The sequence below is a fragment of the Bos indicus x Bos taurus genome, chromosome X (genome assembly GCF_003369695.1).
Source record: "Bos indicus x Bos taurus breed Angus x Brahman F1 hybrid chromosome X, Bos_hybrid_MaternalHap_v2.0, whole genome shotgun sequence".
In the NCBI taxonomy this organism is placed as follows: Eukaryota; Metazoa; Chordata; class Mammalia; order Artiodactyla; family Bovidae; genus Bos; species Bos indicus x Bos taurus.
Window position 1 is genome coordinate 4,107,438 of NC_040105.1, and position 22,326 is coordinate 4,129,763.

The 22,326-nt window shown below is 43.3% G+C and overlaps 1 long non-coding RNA gene and 1 other non-coding gene across 2 annotated transcripts in view; both read right to left on the minus strand.

The window, feature by feature from the left end:
- Positions 1–449: 449 nt before the first annotated feature.
- LOC113887783 overlaps positions 450–22,326 on the minus strand; it is a 146,216-nt gene continuing 124,339 nt past the window's right edge. Inside the window, exon 4 of the long non-coding RNA XR_003509827.1 lies at positions 450–540. This is a non-coding gene — a long non-coding RNA (uncharacterized LOC113887783). The remainder of the gene's footprint in view (positions 541–22,326) is intronic.
- Positions 7,811–7,883, minus strand: TRNAG-CCC. The gene has a single exon. It is a non-coding gene; the product is annotated as a tRNA-Gly (tRNA).

Consider the following 22,326-nt stretch of genomic DNA (forward strand, 5'->3'; position numbering starts at 1 on the left):
ACTGACATGAATCCGCCACGGGTGTACATGTGTTCCCCATCCTGGATCCCCCTCCCACCTCCCTCCCCATCCCATCCCTCTGGGTCATCCCAGTGCACCAGCCCCAAGCACCCTGTCTCATGCATGGAACCTGGACTGGCGATCTGTTTCACATATGGTAATACACATCTTTTAATGCTATTCTCCCAAATCATCCCACCCTCCCCTTCTCCCACAGAGTCCAAAAGTCTGTTCTATACATCTGTGTCTCTTTTGCTGTCTCGCATATAGGGTCATCGTTACCATCTTTCTGAATTCCATATATATGCGTTAGTATACTGTATTGGTGTTTTTCTTTCTGACTTGCTTCACTCTGTATAATTGGCTCCAGTTTAATCCACCTCATTAGAACTGATTCAAATGCATTCTTTTTAATGGCTGAGTAATATTCCATTGTGTATACGCACCACAGCTTTCTCATCCATTCATCTGCCGATGGACATCTAGGTTGCTTCCATGTCCTGAGCCAGCCTTTTGTAATCACCATAAATCCAGTGCAACCTACAAAAATTATATAAAAACTAAAAAATCATTAAAAAGAAAAACCAAAGAGACAAGAAAACCCATTGAGTCTGATACATAACTATGTTACCATGAATTATCACATAGGTCATGAAATAGAAGTGTTGGATATTATATTAAAAAAAAAAACAGCCATGTGAGAGAGTCCCATTCACCAACACTGGCCGTTGTATACTTTACATTTTTACCAGTTTTCTAGGCAAATATTATGTAGAATTATAGCTCTACTTTATCTACCTTTGACTTCTGAAAGTGAAAGTTGCTCAGTTGTGTCCGACTCTTTGCAACCCCATGGACTATATGGCCCACGGGATTCCCCAGGCCAGAAAATTGGAGTGGGTAGCCTTTACTTTCTCCAGGGGATCTTCCCACCCAGGGATCGAACCCAGGTCTCCTGCACTGCAGGTGGATTTTTTAACCAGCTGAGCCACCAGGGAAGCCATAATGAGGTTAAATATTTTGTACATTCTTAAACTTAGTTTCCTTACTAAACAAACTTCACATATTTAATCTTCTTTGTATTTGAGCATTTTTGTTGCTGCTATTTATCAACTTACTGGAGCAATTGATACATTAAGAATTTTAACCTTTCCTCTCCCATAAATGTTGTGATAATCTCGTTTCTTTGCTTTCTCTGAACAGTTTTATACTCAAAATTCTCTCAAGCACATACTAACTTTATCATAAGTGTAAAAGCATTCTCTAACAGAGGTCAAACTAAGCCTTGATTTACATTCTCTTATAATTCTTTTCTTGTTGTTGTTCAGTCGCTCAGTCGTGTCCGACTCTTTGTGACCCCACGGACTGCAGCACACCAGGCCTCCCTGTCCATCACCAACTCCCGGAGCTTCCTCAAACTCCTGTCCATCGAGTTAGTGATGCCATCCAACCATCTCATCCTCTGTTGTCCCCTTCTCCTCCTGCCCTCCATGTTTCCCAGCATCGGGGTCTTTTCCAGCAAGTCAGCTCTTTGCATCCGGTGGCCAAAGTATTGGAGCTTCAGCTTCACCATCAGTTGTATGATAAACTTCTTACATAAGGCTTGTGCCCTGCCTGGATCATTTGCTGTAAAGTGATGATCCATGTTTTTCCTCTCTTCCTTCCCTCAGCGACTCGAGATGTTGCCTTTATATTTCAAACCTCCACAAACACAGGCACACACCTACACACACCCGGTGGCTCTGAGAAGGCAATGGCAGCCCACTCCAGTATTCCTGCCTGGAGAATCCCCATGGACAGAGGAGCGTGGCGGGCTACAATCCAAGGGGTCGCAAAGAGTCAGACACGACTGAGCCACTCACTACATATAAGCATATTTACAGCAATTCTGATTCACACACTTGCCTTCAGCCCTTTTCCACCCCAATTTCCTTTCCCAGTTCCCTGTCTAAGTTACGATCTTGGCTGTTGGCATTACATCTCTAAGTACATTATCAGTTGGAGAGCGTGGCTTTTCCCTCGAGAAGCTTGTGTTTGGTGCCTCTCTTGTGAGACCACCTGTCCTCGGGGAACCCTGAGGTCCTGAGCTGGCTGCTTCCCCTCAGATTCTAGGAGGCTGTCTCCCCTTTGGTTAGAGTTCTGGGGTGCCCAGCACAGTTAACACTCTTCCTGCCGTGGGACAGGTTTGCAGGATGTTATTTGGCCCGGGGTGGATCTCTTTGATGGGGACCCTAAGGTTCCTTCTTTGATCAAAAGTTTTCTTCTCCTTATCCTTCTTTGGCTTCCGGTTTACAGGGTCTCCTTACATAGGAATGCTCTGTTTCCCATCTCTATTTTTCACTCATCTTTCTGTTTCTTGCTCTGCTCAATTTCCCCACTTTCTGGGCTTGGTGTTACCTCCTCGTAATTGCTTTTTATTTCAACAATTTGGTTTTCTTTAAAAATCACCTGTGGTTGTCTCCACTGTTCTTTTTTATGGGTTTTTTTTTTTTTTGGTCTTCATTCTTTAATCTCTAATTTCAATTTGTTTCTCCATGACTTTCATTTCTACTCTATAGATACATGTCCTCTTGAATAGTGCGTGTGTACATTGGTGTGTGTGTGTGTATGGGTTAATGAATGTGAACTTTTCAAAAAATTGCCCTTGAATCGTTCAATCCTTTCTGGCCTAGAGATCACCCTTTGAGTGAGGCAAGTTGTTCCATTTCAATCTTCAGCTGATTATATAGGACAAATCTGAGTGGGCTCATAAGGTGAGATGTTCAAACTCATATTGATACTCTAACCTGAAATCTCCAAATACGTATTTAATGTACTGTGGACCAACGTATGGACAGTCTTTATCCTGCATTTTTACATCATGTTAAATCACAAGCGTTGCTTCCTTTTGTGGCTATACTACGTATATCAGAGCATGATCATATTTTTTAGACAATTTACATTTCCCCTGGAGAAGGGAAAGGCTACCCACTCCAGTCTTCTGGCCTGGAGAATTCCATGGACTGTATTGTCCATGGGGTCACAAAGAGTCGGACACAACTGAGAGACGTCCACTTTCTTGTATTTCTTTGGTATAATAGACAATATGATGAGGACTATGTCATTGTTGAGTTGCTCGGTCAGTCATGTGTGACTCTGTGCAATCCCACAGAGTGCAGCCCTCGTATATCCTCTGTCCGTTGGATTCTCCAGGCAAGAATACTAGAGTGGGATGTCATTTCCTGCTCCAGGGGATCTTCCCGACCCAGGGATCCAACCACCATCTCCTGCATGGGCAAGTGGGTTGTTGGTTTTTATTTATTTATTTTTTACCGCTGAGCCTCCGGGTGCACACAAATCTCTTAACTGCGTTTCTGACGGTTTCTTTAGGAAATACTCCTAAAACTGAAACTAGTTGGTCAAACGTTATGGACACTGTAAACAATGCAGGTGCCTAAGTGGCTTTTCAGGAATATTCTAAAATGTTCCCAGTTCTACTACGAGGTGATGAGAAGTCAGCTTGTTAGGTAAAATGCTTTTCATGTTTTTTTTCTTGCTATAGCGCAGAAAGTTGTTTTTCACGCTAACAACCAACAGCCATCTGCTTTTTTTCCCCTTCCCTTTTCATTTACAATCTGTGTCACTCATGCATTGTTTTATTCTGGCATTAGATAATTCCTACTTTTAAGTGCTCCTGTAAGATAAGAAACTACAGTATCTATTTTTATATCCATTGCAATTGATGTTCATTGTGTGAAATGTTTTTCCTGATAAACTGGGTTGAAAAAAATGTTTGTCATCTGGGGATACTCAAATCAGTTATGCTTGAACTATCATGAGCTGCATGCGTGCTCAGTCGCTCAGTCGTGTCTGACTCCCGGTGACCCCGTGGACTGTAACCCACCAGACTGCTCTGTCAGTGGGATTTCCCAAGCAGGACTACTGGAGTGGGTTGCCATTTCCTCTTCCAGGGGATCTTCCTGACCCAAGGATCGAAACTGTCTCTCTCACATTGGCTCAGAGGATTCTTACTGAGCCACCAGGGAAGCTGGGGTATGTGAGTGTATGCGTGCAAAACACTAACTGATATCATGAAGGGTTATCAGCACCCATGCAACGGTTGGGGAATAATTCTGTACATTGTAGCCAACCAACACCATCAAAATTCCCCTCTACTTTAATGATATATATCCCCCACCCTCCTGAAAACAAGATATGGAAAATATAGATGTTGCAATATATTTTTGCTGCAGTGTCAAAAGCACATCACACTCAGTTCACATGTACTGCTTGGGTGGTTTTTTTTTTTTAGACACATATTGCTTCCCTAACATGGCCTGAATTAGAGATTGTTCCCAACTTGTAAAAGACCAGCAAAGAAGGTGATTTTTTTTCCGAGGAATGGTTGGGTCATCTTGCTGCTGCTAAGTTGCTTCAGTCATGTCCAACTCTGTGCGACCCCAGAAACGGCAGCCCACCAGGCTCCCCCATCCCTGGGATTCTCCAGGCAAGAACACTGGAGTGGGTTGCCATTTCCTTCTCTCATGCATGAAAGTGAAAAGTGAAAGTGAAGTCGCTCAGTCGTGTCCGACTCTTGGCGACCCCATGGACTGCAGCCTACCTTAAGGCTCCTCCACCCATGGGATTTTCCAGGCAAGAGTACTGGAGTGGGGTGCCATTGCCTTCTCCATGGGTCATCTTAACAGGCACTAGCAGTCTGAGGAGATCAGGCTAAGCTTTCTATGGGCTTTTTAGGGGTGGATCATTTCAGCTCATATTCGGCTCAAGTCCATGGGAATTTGGGGCATTTCTGGAGATTTACCTGAATTCAGAGAAAGAGACACTGGCATTGTTCTTGTAGAAACTTCATTCATGTCCAAACCTGCCTGTAGCCAAGTACTATATCATTATATGATGTTTGTTGGGAGTTTCTGGAACAAAAAGCAATTTTCCCTATTTGACATGGTTTGTGTTGATTAATTTTCCACCTGTATGCTTTGCTGTGATTGCATTATTTTATCTTCCACCGGTCATATGGTATTTATATATGTGTGTGTTTGCATGTACATGCTAAGTCACTTCAGTCATGACCAACTCTTTGTGACCCTGTGGACTGTAGCCCACCAGGCTCCTCTATTCGTGGGATTCTCCAGGCCAGAAGACTGGAATGAGATGCGGCTTCATCCTCCAGGTGATCTTCCTGGCCCAGGGACTTGAATCCGTTGTCTCTTATATTTCCTGCAATGGCAGTCAGGTTCTTTACTGTTAGCGCCACCTGGAAAGCCTGTGACCTAATATTAAATATCATCCCTTTGTTGGAATAAACTCCATTTGGAAATGGTGTGTATTTCCTGACCAGTGCATCAAAGTTGCTAATGTTTTATTTTTCTTGTTACCTATGTATGCTTGATGGAAGTTTCAATTTAATTATTCTGTATTTCATTTTTCTTTGCATTTAAAAATATCTGTGTTATAGAAGTCTGGTATTGAGAAAGCATTCTTTACACTCACAGAGAATTCATAACATGGGAGTAATATGTAACTTGAAATTTTCATAGAATGTGTCTTTTGAATGAATCACACATCATGAAATTTGGGGTATGTATTTCTTCACTCCCTTGTAATTTGCACTGTGAAATTGATGAGTTTTCCTCTTTTTTATTGAGCTAATATTAGTAACATATTTTCTAGGAAATAAGTACTTAGTCTAGATAAACAATTTGTGGTAATAAAGCTGATCAGTATTTCCTTTTGTCATTTAGTATCTGTTGTTATTTTTCTGTATCTTAACAAGGAATGATTTCATCAAAAATCCTGTGGTTTCTGGGACTTCCCTGGTGATCCAGTGGCTAAGACTCTGCACACCCAGTGTAGGAGGTCTGGGTTCTATTTCAGGTCAGGAAACTATAACTCACATGCCACAACACAGACCTGGTACAGCCAAAAATTAAAAATGAATATCCTCCAGTTCTTGACAGAAGAGAAAGGCTTCTGTGAGGAGCAGATTTTCTCCCTTCTATCAGGATGCCATCTCTTTGCACCTGAAAATTGACTAATAATGGAACACTACCATGGTTGTCTTTAATATTTCTAGTTTTTGAATATAAATTTAATAGGAAAAATTAGATGGAAGGCTTTTAACTCATGCAGTTGTTACTCATGCTTTTTTTTTTTTTTTTTTTTGGTAACCTCAAGGCAATTTTCTTAGCAATTTTGTTTCCAGGGCCTCATTAGGGAAATGATCTTATCATAGCTCCGTTCCACTGTGCCTTTACTTCTAGTGACAGATAAGTGTCAGCTGGTGTGCCCGGCAGGGGCATAGATGACCCCAAACTGGTAAACAAAAACTTACAGGAAGACCCAAGGGTTAACAACAGACTCATTCCATCCTAACACTCAGAGTCTGACTCTGCATAGGTACATCAAGGAAGATATTTCATATACGTTTATCTGTAACTGAATCGGGCTCCCAGGTGGCTCAGTGGTAAAGAATCTGCCTGCCAGTGCAGGAGATGTGGCTTTTCCGGTAGTTATATACAGATTTGGGTCACGTGTGGGTTTGGAAGGACTGATGCTGAAGCTGAAGCTCCAGTGCTTTGGCCACCTGATGCAAAGAGCCAACTCACTGGAAAAGAACCCTGATGCTGGGAAAGACTGAAGTCAGGAGGAGAAGGGGATGACAGAGGATGAGATGGTTGGATGAACATGAGTCCGAGCAAACTCTGGGAGATGTTGAAGGACAGGGAGGCCTGGCGTGCTGCGGTCCATGGGGTTGCAAAGAGTCGAACACGACTCGGCATCTGAACAAACCAACAATCCCTCTACAATATGGGGTTGGCTTCCGCCATACAACCACGTGAATCAGCTACAAGTACACACACGTCCCCTCCCTCCTGAACCTTCCCCCCACCCCATCCCACCCCTCTAGGTTGTCACAGAGCACCAGGCTGAGCTCCCTGGGCCCACAGAGCAGCCTCCCACCGACCCACCACCCCACACATGGCAGTGTACACACGTCAGTGCTACCCCCTCGACTCTCCCCACCCTCTCCCTTCCCCACTCTGTCCACAAGTCTGTCCTATATGTCTACATCTCTATTTCTTCCCTGCAAATAGGTTCCTCAGAACCATTTTTCTAGATTCCGTATATATTTCATAGATTCCGTATATATTTCACGAGTTAATATGTGAAATTTGTTTTCCTCTGTCTGACTTACTTCACTCTATATAACATGCTCTAGGTTCATCTACCGCACTAGAATGGACTCAGATGCATTCCTTTTAATGGCTGAGTGATATTCCATGGGACACATCATTACGTACCACTTCTTTATCCATTCATCTGCAGATGGACAGCTAGGTTGCTTCCATATCCTAGCTGTTGTAAACAGTGCTGCTGGCTCATGAATTCTCGGTCACTACCTCTTGGAATAACCCAGCAGGCTGAGTCACTGCTCTTTAGATGCTGATATTTCTATCTTGCAGAAGGAACACTGTATTCTGCTTTTAGGTAATCTGTGTTCTGATAACTGTCTGTCATTAGGCTTGACAGGTCACCTCTGCTGTTGAAATATACAAAATCCTCACAAGGATGGTGAAGAACCCTCTTCCCTGCAACTCTCTCCCTTTCCAGGGCTTTCTGTATGCTTGTAACCAAATGTCAGGCTGTCTCCATTCTGTTTAATGTCCTGATTGCTGAATCATTTTTGTCTTTACCAGTTTGCTGATTCTGGGCTGGCCTCCCTTCATATGAACCTGTCTCTTTGAATATTTTATTTGTTTCTTTAGTTTTTCAGCTGTGCCAGGTTTTACTTGCAGCCTGTGGGATCTAGCTCCCTGACCAGGGATTGAACCTGGGCCCTCTGCATTGGGGGTGCAGAGTCTTAGCCACTGGGCCACCAGGGAAGTCTCTGAACCTGTCTCTTTGAGCAATTGCATTTGAAGATCCCCTTGTAGAGATTCTTATGCATGGTTTACATTTCGGGTCTTTGCTTTTATTTCTTCTCTTTAATGTACCTTAAAGAGATGGGAATATCAGGCCACCTGACCTGCCTCCTGAGAAATCTGTATGCAGGTCAAGAAGCAACAGTTAGAACTGGACATGGAACAACAGACTGGTTCCAAATCAGGAAAAGGAGTACATCAAGGCTGTATATTGTCACGATTATTTAACTTATATGCAGAGTACATCATCAGAAACACTGGGCTGGATGAAGCACAAGCTGGAATCAAGATTGGCAGGAGAAATATCAATAACCTCAGATATGCAGATGATACCACCCTTATGGCAGAAAGTGAAGAGGAACTAAAGAGCCTCTTGATGAAAGTGAAAGTGAAAACCTGGTTTAATACTCAACATTCAGGAAACTAAGATCATGGCATCACTTCATGGCAAGTAGATGGGGAAACAGTGGAAACAGTGGCTGACTTTATTTTTCTGGGCTCAAAAACCACTGCAGATGGTGACTGCAGCCATGAAATTGAAAGATGCTTGCTCCTTGAAGAAAAGTTATGACCAACCTAGACAGCATATTAAAAAGCAGAGACATTACTTTGCCAACAAAGGTCATCTAGTCAAGGCAATGGTTTTTCCAGTAGTCTTGTGTGGATTTGAGAGTTGGACTATAAAGAAAGCTGAGTGCCAAAGAATTGATGCTTTTGAACTGTGGTGTTGGAGAAGACTCCTGAGAGCCCCTTGGACTGCAAGGAGATCCAACCAGTCCATCCTAAAGAAAATCAGTCCTGAGTATTCATTGGAAGGACTGATGCTGAAGCTGAAACTCCAATCCTTTGGCCACCTGGTGCTAAGAAATGAGTAATTTGAAAAGACCCTGATGCTGGGAAAGATTAAAGGCAGGAGGAGAAGGGGACAACAGAAGATAAGATGGTTGGATGGCATCACCAACTCAATGGACATGAGTTTGAGTAAGCTCTGGGAGTTGGTGATGGACAGGGAAGCCCGTGTGCTGCAGTCCATGAGGTTGCAAAGAGTCAGACACAACTGAGCAACTGAAGTCAACTCAATGTACCTTTGGGGCTTCCCTGATAGCTCAGTTGGTAAAGGATCCTCCTGCAAGGCAGGAGAGCCCGGTTCGATTCCTGGGTTGGGAAGATCTGCTGGAGAAGGGATTGGCTACCCACTCCAGTATTCCTGGTTTTCCCTTGTGTCTCAGCTGGTAAAGTATCTGTCTGCAGTGCAACAGATGTGGGTTCAACCCCTGGTTTGGGAAGATCCCCCGGAGAAGGCAAAGGCTACCCACTCCAGTATTCTGGCCTGGAGAATTCCATGGACTGTATAGTCCTTGGGGTCACAAAGAGTCAGACACAACTGAATGACTCACTTTACTTCAGTGTACCTTCACTTTCCAAGCAAGAAAAGCTCATGAACAGCATTGAATCTGAGGCAGTTCAGAACCCACATAAGAGCTCTTCGATTCCCCTTCCAAGAGGCATCAAAACACAAGCTTCCTTTTGATAAGCCTCTACAAACATTAATAATATAGTATAAATCCTTCCATTAATGCGGAAGTTAATAGTTGTGAAGTGTTATTCAGTATTCTTCTCTTAGAACAATGTCAGGAAATCTAGAGTCGATTCGTAATTGACCTTTCTTTTAAATACGAAGCTGATTAAACACCATCATTTTCATGTAATTCAGTGCTTTTATGAAGGGCTTTGTTTTTCCAAGTGGGTTTAGGTTAAATGATTTTGAGTCAAACATAATGACTATTCAAGTAGAAGTCTTCATAAAGAGATCTCTTTGGACGTTTTCATGAGAAACGCCACGAACAACATAATTTCATTAAATTTCCTGGGAACTGTTGGTTCTTTTAGTTGATATCCTAATTGTTTTGTTTTTTAGCACTCTCAGTTTGGCCTGGTTTTCCTTCATATTTCATATTCCATGAAGCCATTCTCTGCTGTACACCAGAAAGCCCTGCCTATTGGAGATCAAGTCCATTCATTTAAGGTTTAATAACCTAGGATAAAAGAGAAAGGGCTTATAGAGCGTGAGATGGTTGGATGGCATCCCTGACTCGATGGACATGAGTTTGAGTAAGCTCCAGGAGTTGGTGATGGACAGGGAAGCCTGGTGTGCTGCAGTCCATGGGGTCACAAAGAGTCAGACACCTGAGTGACTGAACTGAACTGAAGCTATGACCAACCTAGACAGTGTATTAAAAAGCAGAGACATCACTTTGCCAACAAAGGTCCGTATAATCAAAGCTAAGGTTTTTCTAGTAGCTCAGATGGTAAAGCATTCGCCTGGATTGCAGGAGACCTGGGTTCAATCCCTGGGTGGGGAAGAGCTTCTGGACAAGGAAATGGCAACCCACTCCAGTGCTCTTGTCTGGAGAATTTCATGGACAGAGGAGCCTGGCAGGCTACAGTCCATGGGGTCAGACAGAGCCAGACACGACTGAGCAACTAACACAAACATATGGTTTTTCTAGTAGTCATATATGGATGTGAGAGTTGGACCATAAAAAAGGCTGAGCACTGAAGAATTGACGCTTCTGAACTGTGGTGCTGGAGAAGACTCTTGAGAGTCCCTTGGACTGTAAGGAGATCCAACCAGTCCATCCTAAAGGAAATCAGTCTTGAATATTCACCAGAAGGTCTAATGCTGAAGCGGAAGCTCCGATACTTTGGCCACCTGATGTGAAGAGCTGACTCATTAGAAAAGACCCTGATGCTGAGAAAGTTTGAGGACAAGAGGAGAAAGGGATGACAGAGGATGAGATGGTTGGATGCCATCATCAACTCAATGGACATGAGTTTGAGCAAACTCCAGGAGATAGTAGAGGACAGGGAAGCCTGGCGTGCTGCGGTCCATGGGATCACAAAGAGTCGGACATGACTGAGGACTTAATTACAATGACAGAGGATGAGATGGCCGGATGGCATCACTGACTCGATGGACGTGAGTCTGAGTGAACTCCGGGAGTTGGTGATGGACAGGGAGGCCTGGCCTGCTGCGATTCATGGGGTCGCAAAGAGTCGGACACGACTGAGCGACTGAACTGATCTGAACTGAGAATGATATTTAGTGAACTCTCCTGCTCTGCAAAGTGGAGAGGAAATGAGATTATAGAAGACTGTATACCATAAGTTCCCAGATGGGAAGCCCTATACCAAGGTCACGGGACAAAAACCTCCAGAGTTAACCAAGCCCCGTAGCAACTGTTGCTATGAGCCCTCTTGACCTAAACCAGCCTTTCTTCAACTCCATATTGGGTAGGATACCCACCCTATAGCACACTAAGGGTTTCCCAGGCAGCACTAGTGGATTAAGAATCCGCCTGCCAATGCAGGAGACATAAGAGTCAAGGGCCTGATCCCTGGGTCAAGAAGGTCCCCTGGAGAAGGACATGGCAACCCACTCCAGCGTTCTGGCCTGGAGAACCCCATGGACGGAGGAGCCTGGTGGGCTACAGTCCACGAGGTCGCAAAGAGTCAGACACGACTGATCCACATACACACAGCAGCCTAACCAATCATCCAGTACCACCCTTCCAGCACAAATTTTGTTTTTGTCTTGAGGGTCAAAAAATCGGTTATTAACCCACGCAAGGGGATAATGGCTCTCCCTGGTCTGTGAGGAGTTTGACCTTCTGCGCTCACAGTGCCCACATTATCTCTGCTCTTTGCTCTTAATAAAGTCACTCCCTTCTGAAAAAGCTCTGTATTTGGAAAATGTTTCCCAACCCACCCGCGGACCATGACACTTGATTCTGATCATGGCCTTGATGTTGGCTGGCCATAGAAACTTGCGGGCAAAAGGCCAACGAGCTTCACATCCAGTTTCTTCTGCTATCAAATAGCGACAGGAAGACTATTTTCTTGGTCTGCCTAATGATTTTTTTTCCCCCTCTGTAAGGAAGAAATAAGACCATAGCTCTGCAAGAATTCAGTAGACACTAAAATGTCATATTATCACAAGCTGGGTTGTGCAGTTTGCCTGAGGCATGTTCTTATCTATCACAGCTAACGCCCTGCTTCTAGTCAGGTCGGAAGAAGAATACAGCAGTGAGGAGACCCACTCATGAATCTCTCTGATGCGTGTGATTTTCATTTCAGTCTCTGTTGGTATTAGGAAATGTTTCTGCTTTTTCCATATGCGTCCACACACACAAAATAAACAACATTTTAAAAACTGCCTTCTTTTGTACTACATGATGAACTCCAAGTGTTGGGACAAACAAGCATTCGTGTAGATATCCAAATGGACTCGTTTATTTACGGGCTTAGGGATGTTCACGGTTATCCTTACGTCCCCAAATAACTGTTTGGGGAAAGCCCATTAAACATTTCAGTACAATCCCAAAACACCCTCCTTGTTTTTTCTAATGACAAATGGAGTATTTCCTGCCATATCAATGATAAGGCAGACACAGCCATCACAGCCAAGCTGGCCCTTCAATTGTGAATTTCTAACCCCAGAGGAGCCTAGCAAGAACAATGCGTGCTATCAGGCCACCCATTGAGCTGCAGCCACTGCTCACAGCAAGCATTGAAGAACTGGGGTGGGGTGGGGGGGTTGGGGTTGGGGTTGAAGGGACAGAGGGAGATGTGAAAAAAAACAAAAAACAAAACAGGATACCGGCCCCAGAGAGCTGAGATTCATGCAAAAGGACGGGTTTCAGTGAGCCTAGACTCTTGCATCTTCCTCTACATAGCAAAGCACAAAATTTCTTCATTTGACATACCTGGTTTCCTATAATTAATAATTTTCTGAAGTTCAGGCTACCTGCCTCTTGTTGCAAACTTCTACATAACCTGACTCCTCCCCCGCTCCCTTACACACATACCTCCTCCGACAACTTTTCTCAAGGTCACTTGAGATGCTATCTCCTGGGCTTGACACCCCAAACACTCCCGCCGAATAAAATATAACTCTCATCACCTTCAGCGTTGGGACTATCTTTTTAAGTCGACGCTAAGGCCGACTTGGAGACACAGGATGGGCAGAACAAGTGATGGAATGGGGACGGTTAGGAGCACAGAAAACTCCAGGGATGAGTCGCTGCCAACCTTGTAGTAGCCAGAGATGAAGGAAGGCAAAAATCCATGTGCGCTTACAAGTGATAGAGAGTGTCTGAAGCACTCAGGTGTGCAGACTCAATTATTCTGCAGCTCGGTGATTAATTAGAGATTTAGAAGGGAAAAAAAAAAAAAAAATGAAAGCCCTGAAATCTATCTACGCTGCTTACATGATGTATGAACATATTCACCTGCTTGGTTCTATTAAGAATTTTTGTGTGAAAAATCTTACATTTTCCTCCCATGATAGAGCAATTTCGCAGTCTTGAATTCTCAAAGTCAAACACCTCATTCCTCTTCACTGGCTCATTAAGGCCCCCCTCCCACCCCCAACAGGCCTTGATAAAATATGGTGTTGCCTTACGGTCCTCTCTCATAATGAGTCATTAGAAATGATTTGAGTAGTTCTGCATATGCAAAGTCAACACAGAATGCAGTAAGTCTATTGTGAAGAAAACCAGAATGTATGGGGGCTTCCCTGGTGGCTCAGACAGTAAAGAATCCGCCTGCAATGCGAGAGACCTGGGTTTGATCCCTGGGTCGGGAAGATGCCCTGGAGGAGGACATGGCAACCCACTCCAGTGTTCTTGCCTGGAGAGTCCCATGGACAGAGGAGCCTGGTGGGCTGCAGTCCATGGGGTCACCAAGAGCTGGACATGACTGAGCGACTAACTCTTTCATTTTCAGGGGAGCTGAGATCTTACCCGCCTCGTGGTCAAAAGCCCAGAACATAAACAATAGGAGCAATATTGTAAGAAATTCAGTAAGGACTTTTCAAATGATTCACACACAGACACACACACAAAAATCTGTAAAAAAATTGAAAAAGAAAAGACTCTAATGCAAATCACCCTCTTGGTGGTGGAGGTTTAGTCACTCAGTCATGCCCAAGGCTTGTGACCCCACGGACTGTAGCCCACGAGGCTCCTCTGTCCACGGGATTTCTCAGGAAAGAATACTGGAGTGGGTTGCTATTTTCTTCTCCAGGGGATCTTCCCCATCCAGGGATTGAACCCTAGTCTCCTGCATTGCAGACAGATTCTTTACTGAGTGAGCCACCAAGGAAGTCCTCTGAGAGTTGCATTTAAGCTGAATCGTTAATTATACCGTACTCTGTGCTTCAAAGCCACGATTATACGAACTGTGGTCAGGTTACAAATACGTACTGTATTGCTTTTTTCTTGGTCGCTCTGTACATTCAGTCTCTATATTAAGATTTGTTTTGTCAGCTCATGTGCACTGTTGATTATTATTATTATTTCAACCAGAGAGTGGAGTGAGTCATGATTAACTTCAGAACGCTGGGAATAAAAACGTAATTGTCAGTTGATGCATATGAGCAGTGTACGACGGATCCTATTGGGAATAATTTTTACTCTAATGCAAAAAAAACCACTCAAATAGCTCATGCTTTTCAAGTAAATTCTGTGGCATAATAAAAGGAGCCAAATATGGCTGCTGGCATTGCATTAATATTATGAATATACCCTTAAATGAAAATTGCCCATGGAAGCACAAATGGGTACATTTTGGAAATCTGAGTGTAGGATGCAATTTCAAAAACTGTAATAGACACGCCATTACCGACATATAGACAGGTTTCAATTTACTCATAGTTCAGGCCAGCAAGTATTAGGTTTAGAGAAAGTGCAGTTTGCACTGGAACCCAGGAATTGGAATAATCTGTGGAATTGAACTAAGGGGCTGTTTAACCAGGTAAAACTGTTTCTAATACGGCAGGAATTTCAGAATCAGTTCATAATGGCTCACTTGTGTTCACAGCAGAAAATCAGACCAGTTTTCACTTACTGGTCTACAGAGAGACGGGATCTATACAGTGAAGTAGTGATAAATGATATATCTATTCCTACATGCACCAACTTGAGAATTGGCAGACCTCAACCTGAATAAATTTACTAACACAACATTGTAAATCCATTATACTCCAGTTAAAAAAAATACAATGTACATGGAAGTTTTTCTAAAAAAGAAGAATTTACTGACCATAATGGTGAATTGAAAAGAAAAGAAATTCCTCTTTTGATGGACATCTAGGCTGTGTCCATGTCCTTGCTATTGCGAACAGTACTGCTGTGAGCATTGGGGTGGATGTGTCTTTTTTCATCGTGGTTTTCTCTGGGCATATACCCAGGAGTAGAATAGCTAACTAGTGAGAAGATACTGCATAGCAAAGGAAACTCTACTTTGTGCACTGTGCTGACCTGAAAGGCACGTCCACAAGGGAGGGGTTTTATGTATAAGTATGCAGGTCAGGAAGCAACAGTTAGAACTGGACATGGAACAACAGACTGGTTCCAAATAGGAAAAGGAGTCCATCAAGGCTGTATATTGTCACCCTGCTTATTTAACTTATATGCAGAGGACATCATGAGAAACGCTGGACTGGAAGAAACAGAAGCTGGAATCAAGACTGCCGGGAGAAATATCAATAACCTCAGATATGCAGATGACACCACCCTTATGGCAGAAAGTGAAGAGGAACTAAAGAGCCTCTTGATGAAAGTGAAAGAGGAGAGTGAAAAAGTTGGCTTAAAGCTCAACATTCAGAAAATGAAGATCATGGCATCCGGTCCCATCACTTCATGGGAAATAGATGGGGAAACAGTGGAAACAGTGTCAGACTTTATTTTGGGGGGCTCCAAAATCAATGCAGATGGTGACTGCAGCCATGAAATTAAAAGACGCTTTACTCCTTGGAAGGAAAGTTATGACCAACCTAGATAGCATATTGAAAAGCAGAGACATTACTTTGCCAACAAAAGTCCGTCTAGTCAAGGCTATGGTTTTTCCAGTGGTCATGTATGGATGTGAGAGTTGGACTGTGAAGAAGGCTGAGCGCCGAAGAATTGATGCTTTTGAACTGTGGTGTTGGAGAAGACTCTTGAGAGTCCCTTGGACTGCAAGGAGATCCAACCAGTCCATTCTGAAGGAGATCAGCCCTGGGATTTCTTTGGAAGGAATGATGCTAAAGCTGAAACTCCAGTACTTTGGCCACCTCATGTGAAGAGTTGACTCATTGGAAAAGACTCTGATGCTGGGAGGGATTGGGGGCAGGAGGAGAAGGGGACGACAGAGGATGAAATGGCTGGATGGCATCACTGACTCGATGGACGTGAGTCTCAGTGAACTCCGGGAGCTGGTGATGGACAGGGAGGCCTGGCGTGCTGCGATTCATGGGTGGAAAAGAGTTGGACACGACTGAGCGACTGAACTGAACTGAAGACTGAAGCAACCATCCTCCAATAAAAATTAAGAAAAAGAAATCAGACTCAAAGGAATACATGCTAAAGGATTCCATTTACAGTACTTCATTTCTTGACCTCCATGCTGGTTTTTGGGGATTTTGTTTGCTAGACTCATTTTTTATGTCTTTCTCTTTTTAATATCATCTTTCATGTTTGTGTTACATCTTATAATTGAAAGCTTTTAGAAATGGAATTATTCAGAAGAAAAAAAAGAGCGCGTGCCCAGCTTCAATCTTTGTGTGTGCAGGTATTAGTCACTCCGGTGTGTCCGACTCTCTGTGACCCCGTGGACTGTAGCCCTCCAGGCTCCTCTGTCCATGGGATTTTGCAGGCACGAATACTGGAGTGGGTTGCTATGTCCTTCTCAAACGATCTACCCAACTCAGGGATCAAACCCAGGTCTCCTGCATTGCAGACAGATTCTTTACCCCTGAGTCCCCTGGGAAGCTACAGAATTACCCTAGGACCCAGCAGTTCCACTTCCTGGAAGATACTCCAGTAAAATAAAGACACACTTCCATGCATAAATGCGTCTGTGCACGTTCACAGCAGCATTTTTATACACCATCCCCAGAAGGTGAAAACATCCCAAATCTCCATTAACAGATGCATGGATAAATAGACGACGGTATATCCACACAATGAAATAGCACTCAGTCTTCAAAAGGAACTCGACGGTGACGCTTGCTACAGTGTCCGCGATTCTTGAAGACATGATGGTCAGTGACGGAAGGACACATGTCTGACCCCATTTACCTGTGGAATGTGCACGTCTGCCTGTGAAATCCACAGAATGGAAAGCTGATTAGAGGTTACCAAGGGCTGGAGGGAAGAGCACAGAAATGAGACATGACTGGTAAACAGGTGTCTTTCGGCGCGTGATTAATATTCTTTGTAACCAGATCCTGGGGATAGTTGCACATGACTATGGACATACTAAATGTCACCAAATTTCACATTTTAACGTGGTTCATCTACAAAAAAAATTTAATTTATTTGGCTGCATGGGGTCTAAGTTGCAGCATGTGGGATCCAGTTCCCTGAGCAGAGATAAAACCCGGGACTTCTGCAGAGAGAGCTCAGAGTCTTAGCCACTGGACCACCAGAGAAGTCCCACACCGTAAAAAGGTTCTTTTCATTTATGTGAATTTTATCTTCATCTCCTTAAAAAGAAGCTCTTCTGCGCGTGATAGAAATAACATGAACCAAAACCTAATAATGTGAGTAGCATCTAAGGAATAGAGACAAAAAGCTTATACAGTCTTTAAAAAAAAAAAAAAAAGACTTTAAGACAAAGGAAAAATAATACAGATCCTACTTTTAAAATGCTAGAGAATGAGTTCCGGGATTTTTTTTTTCCTTTTAATTTCAGCTTTATGTACATTGTAACTTTTTATTTTGAGATAATTATAGGCTTCTTAGAAATTGCCAGAGTAGTCATGGAAGTCACATACACCCTCAACACTACCTTTACTAATGTGAACGTTATGTCATCCTAAAGGACAGCGGTGAAGCCAGGAAATTATTGATGGGATGCTATTAACTACATCAGAGATCTTACTACGAGTTCTCCAGTTTTCCTGCTGGTGTTCATTTATGGACCAGGATTCCACATTACTATATTTAGTTCTCCACTGCAACCTTTGACAGCTCTTCATTTTTTCTCTGTATATGACTGATTTTGTATGCTGCCTGTGGGGGTGTGTTTATAAGCTGTAAAGATCGCCAAAGAAGACATCAAGTGTGTTAATACCCAGGGATGCATCTGAGAAATGGTTGGCTAGGAAACAGGTCCAAAGAAATAGCAAAAAAAAAAAAAAAAATGAGACCCACAAACATGGGGGAAAAATACTTGATGTGGTACCAGGTGGAGCTGCAGAAAGGAAAGTGGTCTCCACAACACAGTGGAAGGGTTGAGAAGGTCGGTGAAGGCCGACAGGCAGAGTGGGGAAAATAAAGGTCTGACAGATGGCATCGGTCTAGCAGAGGACTGTGGTACAGGGTTTTCAAGCGTAGTTATGACCCATTGCGGCTTCTCAAGGACAGTTCTGGTACATCTCAGCATCTCATTGTTGCATCATTATGTTGGCATAACAAGACCGCTCATGGGATGACCCCTCTCTGCTCCTTCCCATGTCAAGTGTTGAGCTGTGGGACAAGCTTCTCCGAGCAGTCATGGCCCATCTCAGCATCTCGGCATGTCATCAAGTGGCCGTGACAGAGACCATTCACGATAGAACCCCTCTCCTCTCCTTCCCATGTCAAGTGTTGAGCGGTGGTAAAAAGTTCTCAAGAGGAGTCACGGTCCACCTTAGCATCTCAGCATCTCATCATGATGGCGTGGGACCATTTGTGACAGGACCTCTGTCTGCTCCATCTCAGGTCAACAGTTGAGCCGTGGCACCGCAGTTTTCAGAGCAGGGATGGTCCACCTTAGCATCTCAGCATCTAGCATCTCATCGCACTGGCATGGGAAGGCCATTCATGATCGGACATCTCTCTTCTTCCTCTGCCAGATGTCCAGTTGTGGAATAAGTTTCTCACGAGTGACTCCAGTCCACTTCAGCATCTCAGCATCTCATCACGTTGGCATGACAACATCATTGGTGATACGGCCCCTCTCTGCCTCTTCCCGTGTCAAACACTGAGTTGCGTCACAAGCAGCTGTGGTCCACCTTGCCGTCTCAGCATCTCCGCACGTCATCACGCGGGCATGACAAGACCATGTGAGGTATGGCCCCTCTCGGCATCTTCCTCTGTCAAGCTGTGGTACAAAGTTTTCAAGAGCATTTTGTCCATCTGAGCATGATCCACTTAGCATCTCAGTGTTTCCGCGTGTCATCACATTGGCCTGACGGGACCGGTCATGATATGGCTCCCCTCTGCTTCTTACTATGTCAGGTATCCCCTAAACTCTGCGGCTTCACAGAGCCCTGCAGGGCTGCCCTCCCAGACCCTGGCTCTCCAACTGCTTCCACTCAGCCAGTTCTTGCCTGTGGATTCCATGTTTCCATCTCTTCCTCCACGACTATCTTTCTTCCATAGATTGTAAGCTTACTGCAGTCTCTAAGGTCTGCAGTGTCATACTCATTATCAATGCTACTTTATCATGGAACTGCATTTCCAGTTCTTCTATGGATATTCTTCATACCTTCTGTATTTTTCTCATAAATCCAATTTATTTCGAAGGAGAGGACTATGTTTTGTTAAAAATAATGAGATCATTCCCTCTTATTTCATTAGATGAGGTGTACCACATCTACACATTCTAAGGCCACATTAAATTAAATCCTAATAGACTGTGGTCCATGCCCAATTACTACACCGTCTAACTGCTGCCTCTATTCTTGACATACTTACTCATGACCAGTTCTTTTCTGAATAAGATATTTGCAGGCAGGGTTTTTTTTTTTTTTTTCTGCTGCATACTTTTCAGTAGCAAATTCTAGTACCACCTATTGTTAGATAAGGGTGTCTTGAATAGTACCTTCTCTGAAGGATTATCAGTTAAAGACTCATTTTTCTAATTTTTCTAATTTATCCTTTGTGTTGGATAAATCCTTTATCCTGAGTATTCAGTTGCTAAGTCATGTCCAACTCTCTGTGACCCCATGGATTGCAGCATGTCAGGCTCTTCTGTCCATGGAATTTTCCCAGCAACACTACCGGACTCGGTTGCCATTTCCTTGTCCAATTTATCCTTTGAGCCTTTGGTATAAATTATTCAACCCATTTCAGGAAAGCTTAGAGATCCACGAGATGAAGGTATTTTCTCAGAAGGTCCACGTGTTACCTTGTCCTGGTTACAATCCACTCTTGGGCAGATTCCTAGTAAAGTAAGTGCAAGCAGGAAGTTGAGCCAGGTTTGAGAATCTCCCATGGTCTTCATGTGCATACACTGGGCGCCCCATCCATAACAACTGAAAGATGAATACTAACGTGGCTATGGCTGGTCTGGATGAAGTCTGCCAAGAGAATACATGACCAAATGGTCCACAAGGCTGAGATGTTGCTCTGATGCACCTTTCTGACACCCTGGTATTCTACCTTTGTGCTCTGCCCCCATAGTCAAGGATGCTCCACGATTCTTGCAGCCCAACACAACATGCTCAGCCTCACCAAAGACAGAAGAAATTGTTCCTTAAAAAGTCTTGTGTAAGTGTGTATTTTTATGGCACACAGGGCTCAAATAAGGTAGAACACACTCACTGTGTGTTCATAAAAATATATAATATGAAGAGCTCACCGTCCACTTGAACTTTCTACAGCTTCAAGTGTTTCTACTTGAATCATAAAGAATGTATGAGGCAGAGGGGCAATTGCTTCCCTCCCCTTCCCTGTACACAGCTGAGATTATGTGCCCAACAAGGAAAAGAAATCCAGAGGAGGAAATGGAAACCCACTCCAGTATCCTTGTCTGAAAAAATCCATGGATAGAGGAGCCCATGGGCTACAGTCTACGGGTCGCAAAGGGTAAGACACAAGTGAGCTACTAACACACACACACACACACACACACACACACACACACAGAGGGAAGACAAATTTTAGCACTCCATTGGTGGTCATGTGGTTAAGACCACACTTCCACTGTAAGGGCCGTGAGTACAATTCCTGGTTGCGGAACTAGGATCCCTCATGCAAAGCGGTCAAATAAATAACACGCAAAAGTCATTTAAAAAAAAAATCTTTTTTTAATGGAAAGAGAAATCTCACCATATAAAATAAAATCTTTCATCTTCTCCCCCTACTTGGAAAAGAAATTGTTTATATCGTGAGGAAAATCCTTAGGCTTCCCTGGTGGCTCAGAGAGTAAAGCGTCTGCCTGCAATGTGGGAGACCCAGGTTCAATCCCTGGGTTGGGAAGGTCCCCTGGAGAAGGAAACGGCAACCCACTCTCCAGTCCTCTTGCCTGGAAAATCCCATGGACGGAGGAGACTGGTAGGCTAAAGTTCATGGGGTCACAAAGAGTCAGACACGACTGAAAGACTTCACTTTTAAGGAAAACCCTTATGTTTGAATGATTAATAATAGTTAGTTGCCCAATGCTAATTTTTTTTCCATATATCTCTTAGCCCAGAATATTAAAACATTCACACCTGAAATACCAATACCTCATCCATTTAAAGGGAAATAAAACCTTTGGGAGAATATTATAATCTTCCAAGTGTCTGTATGAAGCCGAAAACTCTTTGCCTATGAAGCTGTTCATCATTGGCAGAAATACGATTGAAAATACTGGTCTAGAAATGCAATTACAGAGCACACAGCTTTGGGGTGTAGGATAATGGAAATATACAGATATTGAGGTGAAAAATAGTGTTGCCACGTCTACTGTAAGCACTGAAATATCGCTGGTTCTTTAGTAACAGAAAGAGATCCATTAGAAAAGCATATTGTGGGACTTCCCTGAGGGGTCCAGTGGTTTAGAATTCACCTTACGATGCGTGTGATGTGGGTTCAATCCCTGGCTGGGGAACTAAGATCCCATGTGCCTTGTGGCCAAAAAACCAAAATTTAAAACAGAAGCGATACTGTAACAAATGCAAAAAAAAAACTTAAAAAAAATGGTCCACATTAAAAAAAAATTTTTTTTAAATAAAAGCAAACAATTAATGCAATTTAGGAAGAAGATAGTTGACAAATAAGGGAATCAAACATCCCTAGCTTGCTGAAGGATATACTTGTGAGGAACCGCCATGGAGTAGCTTCTCAATTGAGCAGATCTTTCAAAATGAGACACTTGCGTGTATAAATGAGAACTTGTCCAGTTTTATTTTTTTTAATTTTTTCTAATTTTATTTTATTTTTAAACTTTACATAATTGTATTAGTTTTGCCAAATATCAAAATGAATCCGCCTACCAACAGTATTCTTCACAGAGCTAGAACAAATAATTTCACAATTTGTATGGAAATACAAAAAACCTCAAATAGCCAAAGCGATCTTGAGAAAGAAGAATGGAACTGGAGGAATCAACCTACCTGACTTCAGGCTCTACTACAAAGCCACAGTTATCAAGACAGTATGGTACTGGC